The following is a 17631-nucleotide window of genomic DNA, read 5'->3' as shown; positions in this document are numbered from 1 at the left end:
CGCACCTCCGAAATCTCAAGATAGTGGCTGGTGGCTGCCTTCAGCTGCTCCTGGATCAATCGAGAGTTTTTTATTTTAATTACTCCATCTCCTACAGGGACCAGCGCCACAGGGATTAGCTTTACACCGTTTTGACTAAAAGATGGTAACGGCAGATTTTCAGCCGGTAAACTGGCGAACCTGGTTACCGGACCTGAGCCCGGGGAAGACATAGCCATGGCGGAAAACCTACAAATCCTTCGAACCTACATCCAAAGGGGGAAAGACCTGGCCAAATCCCCCACTCGCGGAATGGCCTCACCAAAATTTGAAGACGGCCAGAAGACGCAGAGGCAGTCCGTGGTAGAAGCAGCTCCAACGGGGAGGAGAGGGAACAGCAGGAACAGGCAGCGCAAGTTCTGTCTCTTCGTTCTTTGTATGCTTGTGTTTTATATTTTTTAGTGGGACGATGATTGGTCTTCCTGGACTTAGAGCTCTTCCCTTGCTTCGTTTTTAAGCCGTTTTTTGATACATTATTACTTTAGAATGTGTTTTTTTGCGGTTTAGCTCCTTCTTAATTATTTTGCATTGGCTATAGGCCCGGCAAAGCTCTACTGGTCTGGGCTTACTCATATTTTCATTTTTATTATCATTGTCATTGTTTTGTCAGAAACACTCAACTAGGCAAGTAATGCATCAAATGGAGATACAATGGACTCGTTCACATTTACGCGATATATCGCGTAGCAAGTAAAGAGATTTTGAAATACGCGACTTTTGTTCATTCATTTCCAGTCAGAAAGATTTAGAGAGTGTTTGACCTAAGTCTTTACAGAATTTAGAAAAATAGGCTTTTTGAGATAGAAGTGAGCTTTTTTTGGCATAGCATTGTCAGCGGTGTATTACGTCAGAATACAGATAAGACATGCTCATTAACAGGCTGGTTAACTAATAGTGAACATGTAACTGTTAAACTATTACTGTTAGGCCCCTTAATTAGTGCGAGGCGTGTAGCCCGCCGTAATTAATATCCATATAAGGTTTTAGAATTTCGAAAACACTGTTAGAGTAGGCGCTGTATCCCATAAAATTGTGGCTATTTCGACGAGTAACGTGCACTGGAGAGGTTGCTTTGCCTGGAAGCTTCTCAAAAGCGCATGCATTTTGTCGCGTTGTAGCAAAAATTTGGTAGGCCACAGCGCCGAGGGTAACCGCTTATTCGAAATTCTAAAAACTGATATGGATATTACTTACGGAGGCCTACACGCCTCTCAATGATTCAGCAGTCTATCAGTAATAGTTTAAAAGCTAACTATTCAATATTAGTTGCCCAGCCTGCTGGTTAACACATCTTGGCTGTATTTTGATGCACTACAGCGCTGACAATGCTATGCCGAACAAAACCCTATTCTAACTGAAAGATCCTATTTTTAAAAATTTAGTAAAGTCTTAGAACACCCTGTACAGAGAACAGAAAAGCGATTGTTCTGCACGAAAAACGAAGGAACGCCGATGGCGAGGAATTTCCTGTTTGCAGCGCTCCAATGTGAACAATAACGCTATTATAATTTTTTCAGTACATTTACTGATGGCCATTTAACTCTCAACGAAAGTTGGTGGCGTTTTCAAGCTTTAGTCATGGTTTCTTGAGGCCAGACCAGAGTGTACAAAAAGATTCTCACTGTCATAACTGCGCTAGTATGGAGCGCTTAACATGGCATTTGAGCTGTGTTTCAGGGCAAATCGTTAAATGTCCTATAACACACTTCGTGTTAGCTAGGCTATGGACAAGACATGTAATGTTATATAGAAAACAAAAAAATTGGTAGGGGCTTAACGTCGCACTGCATTGGCAGGTGGCTGTTTCTATCCCAGCCACGTGTCGGGATTTCTGCGACCCATGTTGCGCTTCCCTAGCAACCTCTCGCGCAGATGGCACGACGCTCGTCCGAACTTACCCGAGTTACTGCCCGAGCTTACCCGAGTAACTCGTGTAAGCTCCGGTAGTAACTCGGGTTGCTAGGCAACGGCCCAAGATAGTACGTGCGCCTGCGCGAGGGTGGTGCCCTCTGGGTGTGTAGGCGACAGTATGCATGGATGGATGGATGGATAGGAGGGCCCCCTTTGAAACAGGGTGGTGGCAATTGCCACCATGCTCAGCTTTTCTTTCTTTATTTTTGTTCAACTGTGTCGTTAATTCTCATTAAGATTCGCCATCTTCTTTCACTACGGTTTCCTACACTTCTAACCTTATGTCACATCTCTGCTTTTCAGCCACCAATCCTCCAATTGCTTTTTGCTAACTTCCACTGCAGATTTATTTTCATGACCACTGTAATCTTTAAACCCTAGGGCCTCATGAAGAATGACTGTGCCTGCATCGACAGCCGGATTGATACCATCACATTTGAGTATGAGGCGTTCAATTGTTTCCACAGATCTACCACACACTGCAAATGTGTCATCTTTGCTGAATTTTTTTTTCTATCTGCGCGTACTCAGACACCCTGACCTAGCTTCAAAGAGTAGGGCACTGCCTCTTGAGTTATCACAGAAAAATTCTTTCCTGATCTGCCTTTTCCAGTATCGATACAGTCCTACACTATGCTTCTTTCCATTGAATTAATCCAATTTTTAACTTCCGCGTTTTTAACCTGTCGTTTAATGCTCTTTCTCCGTCCTCATGACCGGCATACTTACTGGTTAAATTTCTAGTTCTTTTCCGCCCCTGTGAGTCAACGCTGTTTCTGTATAAGTATTTAAATACCTTAGCTTCTCACCCGTTATCGTCCAATTTCCTCAGGCGTTCTTCATATAGTATTTTACTCTGAGCTTCCCGTGCTTCGAACGATGCCCAGCCCATATCCCCTTGTACTGCCTCGTTTGTGGTTTTACCGTGGCCACCTAGTGCTAATCTTCCAACAGCTCTCTGATTTACGTCTAATCTCGACTGAACTTCTGCCCTTAAGCACAGAACCGCATTGCCGAAAGTAAGTCCCGGCACCATTATTCGTTTCCAAATACCTCTTAGTACTTCATATTTGTTGTACCTCCATAATGCCCTATGCTTCATTATCCCGGCGTCTCTTCGTCCTTTTGCCCTAAGAGACTGTTCATTCTTTTCCATGTATATCTGCCCTTCGTTTAGCCATATCCCGAGGTATTTGTATTCGGCCACTTTGGCTATTTCGTGCCCTTGTATTGTAAGCACCTGATCATTTGTGTCGTTGAAAATCATCACACCTGACTTAGTTCCGATAAAACTGAAACCTAGAGCGACTCCTTCGTCTCCACAACAATTAATCAAAGCTACAACAATTAACCAAAGTTCACTTCCTAGGCTGTAGTTCCCCTCTTCGTCTATTTTCATTATTGCGAGCTTGCTACAGATTCCCTGTGACTTTAGACCGTAGCTAATGGTTGTCTGCCTGTTACGGCATTCCCACGTGATTTGTCCCTCACAATTAGTTTCTCTATTGACAATAACTAGGTTGTGCCGCTCACATAAGTCTAGCATTAACTTCCCGTTACAATGTGTTTATCCATCCAGATTCTCGATGTGGCCATTGATGACACCAAGCAGAATATAATCGGCACCATCTCCAAACTGCTTTATATCGTCATTCAGGCACTTAACTAGATCCTTGTTTGCTTCCCTGTATTTGTCCCCGGTTCCTATATAAACTACCCCTAGCCATGTTCTTTTACCAGCAATTGTACCTGATAACGAGACATGTTCTTTGCAAGTTGATTTTATTCTTTGCCAATTTGTTCCTTGATGTATCAGTATACCTACTCCTCCTCCCTTCTTCTACGTTGTTGTTCTGTTGCACCCTTCCCAGACATAGCCATCGATTAATGGTGTATCTTCTAGATCCATCAGATGTGTCTCGCATAGAGCGTACATATCTACTTCTTCGTCCTTTAACTGCTATTCTATTTCTAGCCATTTCGCTCTCTTTCTACGCCCTTGCATGTTTACGTGACCGATCCTGGCGTTAAATTTCTTTTTTGTAGCGTTCTTTCTCGACCTCCCAGTAGCCACTTTGTTGGGCTCAGCCGCCATTGTTACATTTACTACTTCGCTTCTACGTACCCCTACGCCCTGAACCACCGTGGACCTCCAAAAAAAGCTACAGCTCGGCCTGCCAGGCGCCCGACTATCTCTGCTCCTACCCTACCACTGAAATGGATGCCATCTTCTCTAAAGCCTCTGCCCAAGCCTACTCTGTGCACTTCCCTTTTTATGGCTGCCCCCCCCCCCCCCCCCCCAAAGACTTTCTCGAGGCTTAACTGCCTTATCTCTCGATTAAGATTCCCAACGTCGTTGGCAACCTCTACATTCCTTCCTTGCACCTCCGGCACTGTGCACACCACGATCTGCGCTTGCTGTGCTATCGCCCTTATACCGTCAACTGCCTCAGCTAATCTTTTAACTACTTGTGCGGCGTCACCATTCAGGACATCATTTAGCCCCGCTGCTACCACTACCAAGTTACGCCTTGCAACATTATCAGAAAGTTCACTTTTTGTCTCTCTCTGTACCTCGTCTATTGTCTTCCCTGGGAATACCTCGACTACTACCCGCCTATCACCCTTTACAACGCTCCATTATAGCTCTTTTGCAGCTCCTCATGTTTGAGTCCCCAGTGATAAGAACCAGGGTACTCTCCCGCTCCCTCTTAATTCCGGATTTTGCTGCCTCTTATCAGTGACTGTGACCTCATTCCTTGGGTTTAGCTTGTTGTCCTTCTTTCCATCGCCTCCAGACTTCCTAGCTGCCACCTGTGCGTAGTTCTTGTCTGAACCTGCCTGACCTACTTGCGTATCGCTGTCTATGCCAGTGCAAGCCCCATCCACGTGAATGGCGCTAGAATGTCCGCCAATGTGGCTTCCAATGGCGATGTCAGCCATTTTTGACTCCAACTGACCAAGCTGTTCTTGAAAGTTTTCGCTTCTCTGCCCTCGCTACCTGTAACTCGCTTTCTGGAGCATCCATACGTAGCATCAGTTTGCTGTTCGCCTGTCCAGCCCTATCCAGGCGTGCACCTAATACGCAGAATTTGCACATAAAATTTGCGCCTTCGGCCTCCTCCACGGATTTGAACCGCGTTTCTTTTAAATTCACCGACGCCTCACACTCCTTACATTTAACCTTTAGTAGCTTAACCATCTTAGCAGCACCCGATTATTGCTACCACCAAATTCTGGGATATCTACAGGCTCAAAACAAAAACACTATTTTTTTATTCGAGGTGTTTGCCATTAGGCATAACGTAAAAGGGAAAGAAAGTTATAAGAAGGAGTGTTAACAAGCCTCGCTTAAAAAGTGGCAAAAGTTCACGATAAAGCGATTATCATGAGTCCACTTACGATAGTCGCCTGCAACGTCCATCGCACGCCTACCTTCTTTAGGAAGCGTCGTCTCACGTCAGCTGTAGCCGGGCAAGTCCACAGCAAGTCTTTTCGTCACACCGGTCTGGCGCAGCACCGCAATGAGGACACTTGTCAGTCATTTCGAAACGTTTGTCACGCCACCGATGACGCACAGAAGGAGTCAGAGCCGCTCCTGCCCGAATCCGGCGCACAGATACCTCCTCCTCCCGAGCAAGACTCCGAGGGAGAGGGTACGAACACGGAGGAATTAGAGCGCGTGTTCGCTGACGCAAAGCCTGTTTCTCGGAAACATGGGAGAGGAACGGATCTGAGGGAAGTGGGGAAGGTGGCCCAGGATGTCTGATGTGTCAAGGTGTGTCATTTCATCCACATGAATATCATGGGGATCCTGGGCATGGCCCCGAATCCGGTGTATTCGCACAGGACAGGGGTATTTTGTGCAAAGTTGGTGAATGGATTGTGTAACTTGGAATGTGCGCCGGACAGCCTTAAGCTGCTTAAGGGTAGCAAGTGAGTCGGTGTAAATGTGAACAGTATCGAAAGTGGGTACGAGTGGAAGGGAAGCAATGGCATTGTGTATCGCTTGAAGCTCCAAGGCAAGGGGGGAGCAAGTATCCGCGCTATGGAGGTAAGATGAGGATGGGAGGGACTGTAACCTGCGGTAATTCCCTGCAGTGCTCTGTGTGATGCATCGGTGTATATTATGCACCCCGAACGAAGATGCGCGGCTGATATCGGCGTCGAAGCAGAGGAGCGATTGTCTGTGAGTTAACAGTATGACCATGGAGGAAGGTTCTGTAAACGATGAAGCTGAAGCGGCATCTTGCGTGCTCTGTTTGCCTCACGCTGGTCGATGATTTCACTTACTGTGTTAATTTGAGCGTACTCTTGCAGAATGGGTATGGAAGTGATACGAGGAAGATAAGTTATGGCACGCATAGCCTCTCGATTGATTGATTCAAGGTAGTCCCACTGTCGATGGGTGAGGCGATGAAATTGGGCCTGGTACGCTATCCGCGGCTGGAGGATGGAGCACACAAGCTGACGGGCAGTATCAAAACGCGCTCCGCCAGAGCGCATGGCTATGCGTCGAATCGGACCGAGAGTAGCGTGAGCCGATTTACGGGTCGCGTTTAGCCACGGAGTCTTAGAGCCATTTGTATGAAGTAGAAAGACCTAGACCACGGACACTTTCTACTTGTGGAATTTGAGAATTATCTATCCTGTTTCACGCGCATTGGAAACAGAAGTGGTTTACGGGAAGCAGCCGCTTTTACCTTCCCGGTAGATAATTTTAAAAACAAAATACACTTGAAAACACGAGGACAAATAAAATATAATTCTGCCTACCACATATATCGATCGATCACCTAGAAAATTAATACCTAACTTTCTAAAAAAGCTAACGCACAAATAAGCACTGAAAAACTATAGCTGCCGGCCAGAAGAGACCCGGCTGATTATAGGTCACTGACCTAAATTATATTCTTTATCCTGCACTTCCCCTAAAAGCCTAAAAACATAACACACCCTACTTTCAAAATATTAAAAGAAAGTACTCATCCATTTCACGCAGTCGCGTCGCTCTCGCAGTCGATCGGGTCCCGGTCTCCATGCGTGGAGCACCTAAACATGCGTCCGCACAGCACGGCTGTACGGACGCATGTTTGGCTCGCAGCGCCCCCGAAGAGTTGCGGCGATAGGTAGCAACTGCCCCTCATGCACAGGCCGTAAGAGAGAGCCGTTGAGAACCGGCCGTGGTTCGGTCAACATGGCGGCGCCCGGGCCTCTCGCTTCAGCACCAATTCGTGGTTGCCGCTGTACTGGGCTTTGCCGCAAGTTCATGGCAAACGGTTGGTTGGTTGGTTTATGGGGTTTAACGTCCCAAAGCGACTCAGGCTATGAGAGACACCGTAGTGGAGGGCTCCGGAAATTTCGACCACCTGGGGTTCTTTAACGTGCACTGACATCGCACAGTACACGGGCCTCTAGAATTTCTCCTCCAAAGAAATTCGACCGCCGCGGCCGGGATCGAACCCGCGTCTTTCGGGTCAGTAGCCGAGCACCATAACCACCGAGGCACCGCGGCGGTTTATGGCAAACGAACGGCACAAGAAGCTTTCGATTTGTCTGAAGATGCCCGCACTACAAAATTTAAACGACGAAACGCTCCAAATTTTCAGATTGCTTCAGGATTTTCAGAGCAACCAGGCTTTGCCAATGCGCGTTCTTTTACTTCAGAAAGCGCGGAGGGTACCGGTTAACGATTTTGTTCCAGAAAGGGGTCACAAAGAATAATTCTTCTTTGTCGTCATCGGATAAAGAAATGGCTTTATTGCAAATGCAAAGATGTTCTTTTCAACACTTTACTGACTTCATAGAATAGCGCCGTTTATAGAAACACTGAAATCATGGCGGTGGCGGTCTGACAGTAGCCGCCTGTTTTTCGTCGCATGAGGAGTAGCAGGGCCACGGCACGCCAGCGTTCCGCCGATCTGGTGTTGGCCGCGCGAAGTTCTTCACGGAAGTTCTGTTTGGTTTCGTTTATTGGGGTTTAAAGCCCCGAAACAACTGAGGCTATGAGGCACGCCGTTGTGGCTCGGTCTTAACGGCGCGTGCAGTTTTCCTCTCATACCTAGCGATTCTAGACAAGCGGATTTTTCTAACTTTAAGTTGTTGATTCAAGCAATGTTTTAGCATAATGTAAGACTGAACCATAACAATCAATACAACCGCAGATCCCTTCTCGGGATGGTTGCTGCTTTATGCTATTTAAGTCAAAAACGCACCCCACTGGTTTTCTATGGAAGTTCCAATTGCTCGATTCGAGCGCAGGACAAACTTGATAAGCAAGATATTGATACGAAGGTTAAACCATCCCCTTCAACACGTTCATAGCAGGACCGTACATTATTGCACAGCTGCCTCTCAATTAAAAGTGGTGTCTAAGATTTGGTTGTTTTTAGTTTGGTGGTTTTGTTTGTAAATTCGTCATCATTCTTTCTTCACGTTTATATGGGTTAGATTTGCGAGCTGCTTGCAGGGAATCGGCCACACGCGCACAAAGTAAGCTAAGCTTTATTCACCTGTTTTTCAAAGGCCGCGGTGGCCCAGTGGTTGCGGCGCTCGGCTGCTGACCCAAAAGACGCGAGTTCGATTCCGGCCGCGGCGGCCGAATTTCGATGCAGGCGAAATTCTAGAGGCCTGTGTATTGTGCGATGTCAGTGCCCGTTAGAGGACTCCAGGTGGTCGAAATTTCCGGAGACCTTCACTACGGCATCACTCATAGCCTGAGTTGCTTTGGAACGTTAAACCCCAATAAACCAACAAATCAGCTTTTCATGCAACCTCCCCCCAGGCACCGCTCCTTTGGTTTCTGTTTTGAAGAAGGCACTGGAAACTGCAGTATAGCTTTGAACGCCGGTTACAATACGGCGATGAGCCCGTATTTAAAGTCGAATTCCTGCCTCAAGGAGGAATCAACACACGAACACAATGAGTCTGGAGGTGCGAATAGTGAGAGTTCGGTAGCGCTCCGCGTGGGCAAAACCTGATGGTGCAGAATGAGTGAGTAAAAGTTTATTGAAGAGGATGGTGACTGGAGCGTACGTGGGTGCAGTGCTTAGTCCAGGGCTCCGTAGGGTCCTGCCTACATTCTGGCTATGAGAAGGAGAGCTGCCCGGTCGTCGAGGCGTGCGCTGGTCTGCTTCACCTCCCACAGCTGCAGGGCCGCATTACGCAGCTTTAGATGATGGGGATTTTGGTGTCATGTCCATGTGATATGTGTTAGGATCAGGGTGTCGCCGCACCATGCACATTTGTCTTCGTAAAGTGTTCGGTGCAGGCAATGTAAACAGTGTTGATTGGGGTAGGTGTTTGTTTGAAGACACCTTAGGAGGCAGGAGTCTGCAGAGAAGAGGAATGGAGAGGGTAGAGGCTTCTCTTGAGGCGTTGGGTTTCAAGCCGCGTGGCGAAGTGGGAGGATAAGGGGTATAGGGCAGAGGGAGGGGGGGGGGGGATGGCCGCGCTCGGCGAGTACACTCTTGAGCGAAGGTGTCCTCCCTGACATTGTCAGATCGACTATGAGAGGGCACCGCCTCTACAGTGAGCGCATGGTCCCAGCCCCGTGTTCGCCTCCTTTCCGTTGTCGCTGCTTTCTCTGAGCGTATGTGTGCTATAACCATGGGCCTAATATGACCATCATTCGGAATGCACGCAATGCCAGCAGGCGTACAACGTCGCGGCCGCCAGCGTACACTGATTATGTCAATTTTTAAGAAAAACAGCAAATGATCAGCTCTAAGAAGCTCATCTCCTATTGCCTAAAGAAGATGCTCAGAATCCTGAAGAAATGAACGCATATTTAAGCGGACTTCGACAGTTGAGCTGGAGTCTCGGGCTGGCACAGAATTATTTCTGCCACTCTTGCCAGTTGTTCTGACCTTCGGCACTAAATTTGCTAGGAGTGCCAACCGTGACAAATAACATTTAAATGCTGAAATAAAAAGAATTTTTGCATTTACGTGGCTCGATGTGTGCCCTATGCAATGAAATAGAATAAATGTAATGCGAGCAAAATTCAAGACGTATCTTTGCAAAACTGAACAAAGTCAAGAAAAATTACGTGGATTGATTATACCTATTCATCGATGAGCTGTAATGTTAGAGCCTTCTCATCAGTTTTATTTATCCTACTTCATTGCACGCCCCCCTCTAGCAGGAGTCGGCACACAAAATCTTCATTAGAAATATTCACTGAAAAAAAAAAGTTACCAGTGCGCGCGTAACACAAAGTTCAGCAAGAAGCTGTTCGGCAAAAAACAAGGATAGAGTTTTTAAACCATGTCAAAGATATAAATGTCATTACGTAGACATATTAAATGCACCGAGATTATAGCTGGGCCAACCCCGAGACAGCTGAGGTCTCCGTCTGCTCGCGGTGCTGCTCCTTATACCTTTTTAAGGCGAAAGCCTTTAATGGCTCATTCTCCCATCCATCGGTCCGGCCTAACATGCAGCTCCTGGGGTGCCTCATCGACGGGCCCAGCTGTCAAAAGGGTGATGTCATCTTCGTCGACAGGTGGAGCTGTCGACGTGGCGGCGTCGAGCGCTGCTCCGTCGTCAGTTGGTGTGCGGCAGCTAGTGGTGGAGATGGCTCCCAAGCGGTGCAGTCGTAACAAACATAGACAGTCACTGGCAGTCGAAGCAGCGCGAGAAGGGCTTTCACCTAGCGTACTTGAGGCTGCCAAAAGTGCCCTATAGTTTTTTTCACTCGTTTTAGCCAATTACCTTTGTATATACTGCTAATCTTTGGTGGGACAAGCCCTCTTGATTAATACCCTGGTTCTGTGCCAGCGCCTGCCTTACGTTGTCCGTGTTTTGCCTGCTGCCAATATTGAATTGACCTAATCCTCGTGGAAGTGTCGCCGCCGCGGTGGCTCAGTGGTTATGGTGCTCGGCTGCTGACCCAAAAGACGCGGAATTCGTATTCCGATGCAGTATTCAAATATTCAAATATTTATTCCAACATTACACCATACAGATATAATGTCGAGGATGGCAGGCAAAAAGCCTCCTGGAGGCTTGACCGGTCCTGCATCCTGGTGTACACTTGGCAGAGCGGCGGTGGCAGTCAGCTCATCAAAACACAAGAAGTGAATAAAGAAAGCCCAAAACAAAACATAGAAACATTCACAAATATTTCACAGTAGCATTTCTCTAGCCGACCAATGAGAGCGTCAGTAAATATTTTTCTGTCTACTGAGTCCGCGTGCCGTCTTCGAGCTTTGCACATTCCTTCCGTCGAGGGTCTTTGGTAACACGGTGAACCGGAGCTGCGCATGTGCTAGATCTTGAGCAACAAGCCTCGCATTCTTTGCACTTATTTCTGGAATGGTCTAAAGGCCATGCATTAAACACGGACACCGAAATGTCGAAAGCTGTGCTTGTAAAGCATCGCAGTAAGCTTACTGACGGGTCACCGTTTTGTAAAAGGATTGGCCCGTCACTCGTCCATATAGTTCCAGCAGTAACTAGTATTGGTGTTCAACAACGTGCTCAACAAAGTGTTCAACAACGTGGTGTTCAACAACGTACTAGTGTTCAACAACGTTACTTACATGGTTCAGCCGTGCAAGATGTAAACTGTGCCGAGAACGAGGAACCGAAAGCCAGGTTGCTGCCGAGGGGAAGCGCTGGTGCCATCTCTTATCTGCAGAGGAAAGCGCCACGACGCGAAAGGCGCCAAGGCGAGCGTTTCTAGGTGTGGTGGTCTTTCCCTTTGATGGCGCCACCGCTGCCCTTGAAACCCAGCGTTGGCGGCTTTCGGTTCCCCGATCTCGGCGCAGACAATTACGGGTTTGCATCATGCGCGGCAGAACCAGGTAAGCACCGTTGCCAAACTTGCTGCGAGACAGAAAATTCAGGGGGGCACTTTGTTGCCCTAAAGTGCGGTGAGGCGAAAGCCTTCAGCGCGGTGTTGCTGCTTGTGTCACCAATGTGTGGTTAAGATGTTAATTAAGTACACAATTGTTTGTGAATCTTAAATGCTGGAGACATTGGAGGGCTTTTGGAGGCATCTGTCTGATTTGACGCCTTTCTGCAAACACTCTCCAGCGTCCTAGACAAGGAGAACTACATTAATGTGTTGGCAGGAAGTAGCATAGCCATTAGTACGCTCGGCTGCGGAACGGAAGGATGGTGGTTCGAATCCCATCGTGCACAAAGATTTCTTTTCGGTCTGACACCTCTGCTGACCACCTTCTGCTGACCACCTTCTGCTGACAGACAGCCTTCTGTTGACAGCCTTCTGTTGCAGCCTTCTGCTGACAACCTTCTGTCGACAACGATCAGGCATTAAAGGCTTTCGCCTTAAAAGTTACCGCAACACGCACCTCTGTGCGCAGTTTCAGCACAAACAAGGCAGCGGATGTGGCAGGGAAACTTTTACAAGTCTTCTCAATAAAGATGCACAACACTGGAAGACAGAGGCCCGAAGTGTATCTCAGCCGTGCGGTCAGTCAGGAATGCTTGAATGTAGGCATACGTGCGCACACCCACATTCAATGGGGATAGAGCAGTCATGATCGCCTGATGTTCAATGCGATCAAAAGCTTTGGAGAGATCCAAAGCTAAGACTGCCTTGGTGTGACCTGGAAGAAGCGGGTCAAAAAGGTCGTGTGTGAGTTGCAGCATGGCATCCTGTGCGGATAGATGAGGGCGGAATCCCACCATGCTATGCGGGTAGAGATTGTTGTCCGCCATGTGACTTGTGAGTCTCGCTAACACAACATGCTCGAGGAGCTTCCCGAGGCATGAGGTTAGCGAAATCGGGCGAAGGTTTTGAATGGTGAGTGGTTTGTTGGGTTTTGGTATAAATATTACCTTCGCGTGGCGCCAGGACTGCGGGAGGTTACCCTCCCTCCAGCACTGGTTGAAGTATTTCGTAATGTGGGTGATCGATTGGTCATCCAGATTACGGAGCATGGAGTTTGTGATTTGGTCTGCACCAGGTGCGGAGTTGGCGCGGAGAGTCAGGAGGGCCGCTCTGACTTCCGTCTCCGTGATGTCGGTGTCGAGTGTTGGATTTGCTTGTCCTGTGTAGTGCGGTAGAGGTGTGGGGCCGCCTGGAGATGTGTACATGGTTTGAAGTGTGTCTAGAAGGGTGTCGGGATCATCAATGTGTTCATGTGTGAGGCGTGTCACGTGGTGCTGTGCTGCTGATTTGGTGCGTGTGGGGTCAATGAGGTGTCGGAGGAGTTGCCATGCACGTTTGCTGGACAGGTTTCCGGCGATGCCGTCACATATCTGTCCCCAGTTGGATCGACAGAGCTCCTCAGAGTGCTGTTGAATTTGTGTCTGCAGCGCGGCCAGCCGCTTTTTAAGCGTTCTGTTGTGTTTGTTGCCTTTCCAGCGTTCCAGGATGCTGTGATAAGCCTCCCAGAGGTGGGCTAGGCGTGTGTCAGGGGTCGGTGTTTCGGTTGTAGTTTCAATGTGTCGCGTGTTGTGGTGAACGTCATGCTTGAGTGATTGCACCCATGCATCGATGTCTGTGATGGGACTGTCTGGGAGGGCGGTGCGTGCAGCGCGAAAGGCATCCCAGTTAATGAGTTCGTGTGTCATATTTGCGTGACGGGGTGGTTTGTATGGGACAGTGATTTGTATAATGTAATGATCACTGCCCAGTGTATGTTGTGTTCTGTTCCAGGTAACGCCGCGGATACAGCGGCTCAGCGTCAGGTCCGGACTGGTGTCCATGCTGACACTGTTGCCGATCCGCGTAGGCGCCTGAAACGTGTTGTGCACAGTGAGTTGGAGGTTCTGCAGGAGCAGCCAGAGCCTGCGACCTCGATGTGTCGTGGTTGTGTATCCCCAGTCAGTATGCTGACTGTTGAAGTCCCCACCGATGAGTAGGGGATGTTTCCCTGCTAGATGGTGTAGCTTTCGCAGAAGTGATTCTAGCGGGGCCATCGGCAGGGAAGGGGGGTGGTATATGTTTGCTATAAATATAGAAGGAAGTGAATGTGTGTGATGTATAATTTCCGTGATCACGCAGGGCGTCTCAGACGTAATGTGATGAGTTTTGTAGGTGAGGCTGCGGTGGATGAGTGTGGACGCCCTGGGTGTGTTAGTGGTATCCGAGTGTGTAGATGTGTAGCTGGGGAGGGTTGCTCGGTGTGCAGTCTCCTGGAGAAGAAGTATGTGGGGCGTGGGTGTGATGGTGGGAAGGAGAAGTTGCAGAGGTGCGCGCTTTGCCCGGAAGCCGCGGCAGTTCCAAGTTATAATGGGGAGATTAGTGTTCCCCCCCGCCATATTGGATGGTGGGGGGATTGAGGAGGGTATTAAGACGGGTGTCAATTGGTATGTGTGGCTCAGGGAAGGTGTTTTGTGCTTGTGGAGGTAGGATGGGGGGAGTGGAGGGGGTTTGAAGTTGGGTGAAGCGATGGGTAAGATTATGATCCAAGAGCTCCATCATCTTGGTAAGCATAGCGTCCATGCGCTGCTCAAGTTTTTCGGTGAGGGCGGCGGCAAGGTGATTGAATCTGGCCTCGAGGCGGGCGTCTAGCTCCTTTAGTTTATGGTCAAATTTTGCTTCGAGTGCTGCTAATTTAGCGTCTATTTCTGGGGGCACGGGAGGGGGTGTGGCGTCTGTGGTGCGCTGTTTCTTTGCAGGAGGGGTGGTCGAAGTGTCTGTGGATGATGAGCTCGAATTAATGACAGGGGGTGCGGGTTGAGGGGGCATGGAGGGGGCGGGGGTGGTTAGGAGAGAGGAAAGGCGGCTTACTTCGTCACGCAAGGCCTTGAGTTCCTGGTCTCTCGGGTCTGCCTGGGAGGACTGGGGTGGTGGGGGTTGACGGGTGGTTTTGCCGGAAACGCGGTCTGCCCAGGTGAGACGCGTGGCGTTCTTGCTGCCATTCTGCCGGCTTGTAGAAGGCGACCGGGAAGCCTTTGAGCTGCGTCTGCTGGCTGTGCCTGGTTGATCGCAGCGGGAAAGCCGCGATGTACCCGGAGGAGAGAGAGCGTTCTTCGGGGACGCTAGTTTGCGGCCCCGTCCCTTGCAGTTCCCGGTGCCGGTCATATGAGGGCCTCCGCAGAGAATGCAGCTGGGGGTGCATGAGGGCACATCTTCCTTTGGGTGGGACTGCCCACAGCGGGGGCACTTATGGGATCTTGGGTGGACACACACGTCTGCCCGGTGACCAGGGACGCGGCAGTTAGTGCAGGCGTCTATATGCCCTCGATAGGGTGTGCACCTGTGGAGGGCTCCTCCAAAAGGACGGCGCGTGGGACAGGTCCAGCTCGGAAAGTGATCAGGATGGAACGCGTGGAGCCCATTCGGCGGGCGTCCACGATGAGGGCGTCTGGGTTGCCGGTGATCAGGTCTTGCAGGAGCTCTGTCGGGGTCTCATTCCAATAAGCATTGAAGATGACTCCGCGTACCGCTCCATCCGGCGGGGCTATGTAAGCTGCGACGGCGAAGTCCTTGCCTTGGTTTTTGATGCTGGCTACGCTAACCAGGGCCAGCGCGTCAGCTTTTATGGGCGTGCTTACGGTGCACGTATTGTTTACGGGGTGTACCCTGATTTGGGTACGCGTTGGTTTGTGTAGCTGGGACGCCGCTTGAAGGATGGCTTCCCGTAGTTGTCGGGGTGGAAGCAGGTCCAGCTGCAGCCCGCCTCGTGATCTGAACACGGCCTTGTAGTCTGCAGCAGGAAGCGGCGGCTGCTGCCGCGAACGCTGCGCAGCTGTGCGCGTTGCTTGTAGGTGCGCTGACTTGTCAAGGCGCGCAGACTTGAGGGCACCGGTAGCAGAGGCTGCGCCCTCCTGGCTTCGGGATGGTGAAAGGACGTCCTTGGAGCGGGCAGGCACACTAAGAATGTGCGTCCAGTCCCTTGGGTCGTAGTCGTGGGGGTTAAGAACCTCTCCCTGCACCTGCACCTCCATGATGGTGTTGGTGGCGGAAGCGTCCGACGCAGTAGGCCTAGCTCCCAGCGGAGCGAGGCCTAGCTCAGGCGAAGAGGTCACAAAGAAAGGGCCGTGGGTGCCCGAAAAATGGCTTAGGCGGGCCAAAAATTGATGGCGTGCGGCACTCACATTCGTAGATCAGTGGATGGTGAAATTTGGACCGATGATGCTGGCGATTGGCGAATTCCGCTGTCTTTGTGCGGAGCCGATGTGGGGTGCGTCTGTACTACTCGGCCCCCTAGCGGCCAATCCTCAGAGCTAATCACCCGGCAGCGGGCGGACGCCGATGTTCGGCCTCTCACTGACTGCCTTGAAGGTAGCGATACGGTTCTACGTCGACATTTCTCTCGACGTTTCGGCCCTATCGTCCCCTCTCGAGTTGTTCATGCACAAGAGACCTTGCCGCAAACAGGTAAAGCCGAAACATCGACAGAAGTGTCGACGTAGAGCTGTATCGCTGTCCTTCAAGGTACCCAATGAGAGGGTGAACGTCCGCGTCCGCCCGCTGCCGAGTCATTAGGCGTGAGGCGGTGAGGGTACCAAGGAAGCCGCTGTGGTAATCGAGTGCTGCGTGGCAAAGATCGACTGGTGTGCCCGACAGCATGTCGGCGTATTCGTGTCTGCGGCCGATTTGTATTCAAAAGTGATGTCACATTCCTGAAGCCGCAAGCTCCAGCGTGCCAGGCGTCCAGAAGGGCCTCGCAAATTTGCCAGTCAGCATAGACAGTGATCATCGGTTACGACTAATACGCGGCCTTTTAGATAAGGGCAAAATTTCTAACAGTGGCCCTTATTTTCTTGTTTCAGTAATTATTCAGGAATTTTCTGATCCATTTGCATTCTCTGTTGTTTGTTCTCGAAAAGACTGGTGTACGTAGTCGTGGCTCTATAGTACGAAGCCGAAGTTATTGCAGAAAAGAGTCACTTCGCCATCGCACGACATATGGCGCTCGTTTTAATTGTAGGCACCGTTTACCCAATTAAACATACCTTTTCACGTCAGCCTACTTTTAATACTTTGTATTGTCTTCAAATGATCTAAATATCACGGAAATAAAAAGTGCTTTTGTTTTAAAGTGACTTTGCGTCCGGGCGCAGGTTCACATGCATGGGGTGGAAGTTTTGACAAATGCCATTCGTTCGCAGTTGCTGAATTTGTTGTAGATCAGAAGCTTTCGTATTGTTTTATATTATGTGAAAAATATAACCGCGGTCCTTCGTACGAGTTTTTTTTTTGTGAGAGAATAAATAAATGTTCTTGAGCTTGTTTTGTGTGCACTCGTATTTTTATGTAGACATTACAGTGAACAAAACATCTAACCTTTCGTCTTTACATAAAAGCAAAAAAAAAGAGATATATTGTTTGGACCCAGGCTCTCTCTCTCTCTCTTTATTCTCTTTTGCTTCCAGTGGCATATAACACCCCCCCGCCCCCCAAAAAAAAAATATTTATGGCTACACCATTGCTGTACACTACCTCATACCTACAACTATCCAAACACGACATAAATGCTTTGGATGCCTCGATCAGCAATGCATCCAATGTAGCATTTCATCTTACCCTCAACACACCGACAGACAGATTACTAGGCCTGGGCCTCCACAACACGATCGGGGAACTGGTGGAGGCCCAGCGACAGGCCCAATACATCAGGCTCACACAAACATCCACAGGCCGCTATATCCTGGACTTCCTCGGAATCAGAATAGAAATTTTTTTTTCACGACATGAAATGACGTAGAAAACTGTCTCAAAAATCTCGGTGGACAACCGAACCACCCCGTAATGAA

This window comes from Amblyomma mixtum, chromosome 1 (genome assembly GCF_055824585.1).
Source record: "Amblyomma mixtum isolate Tamu chromosome 1, ASM5582458v1, whole genome shotgun sequence".
Classification (NCBI taxonomy): domain Eukaryota; kingdom Metazoa; phylum Arthropoda; class Arachnida; order Ixodida; family Ixodidae; genus Amblyomma; species Amblyomma mixtum.
This window is presented reverse-complemented; position numbering follows the sequence as displayed.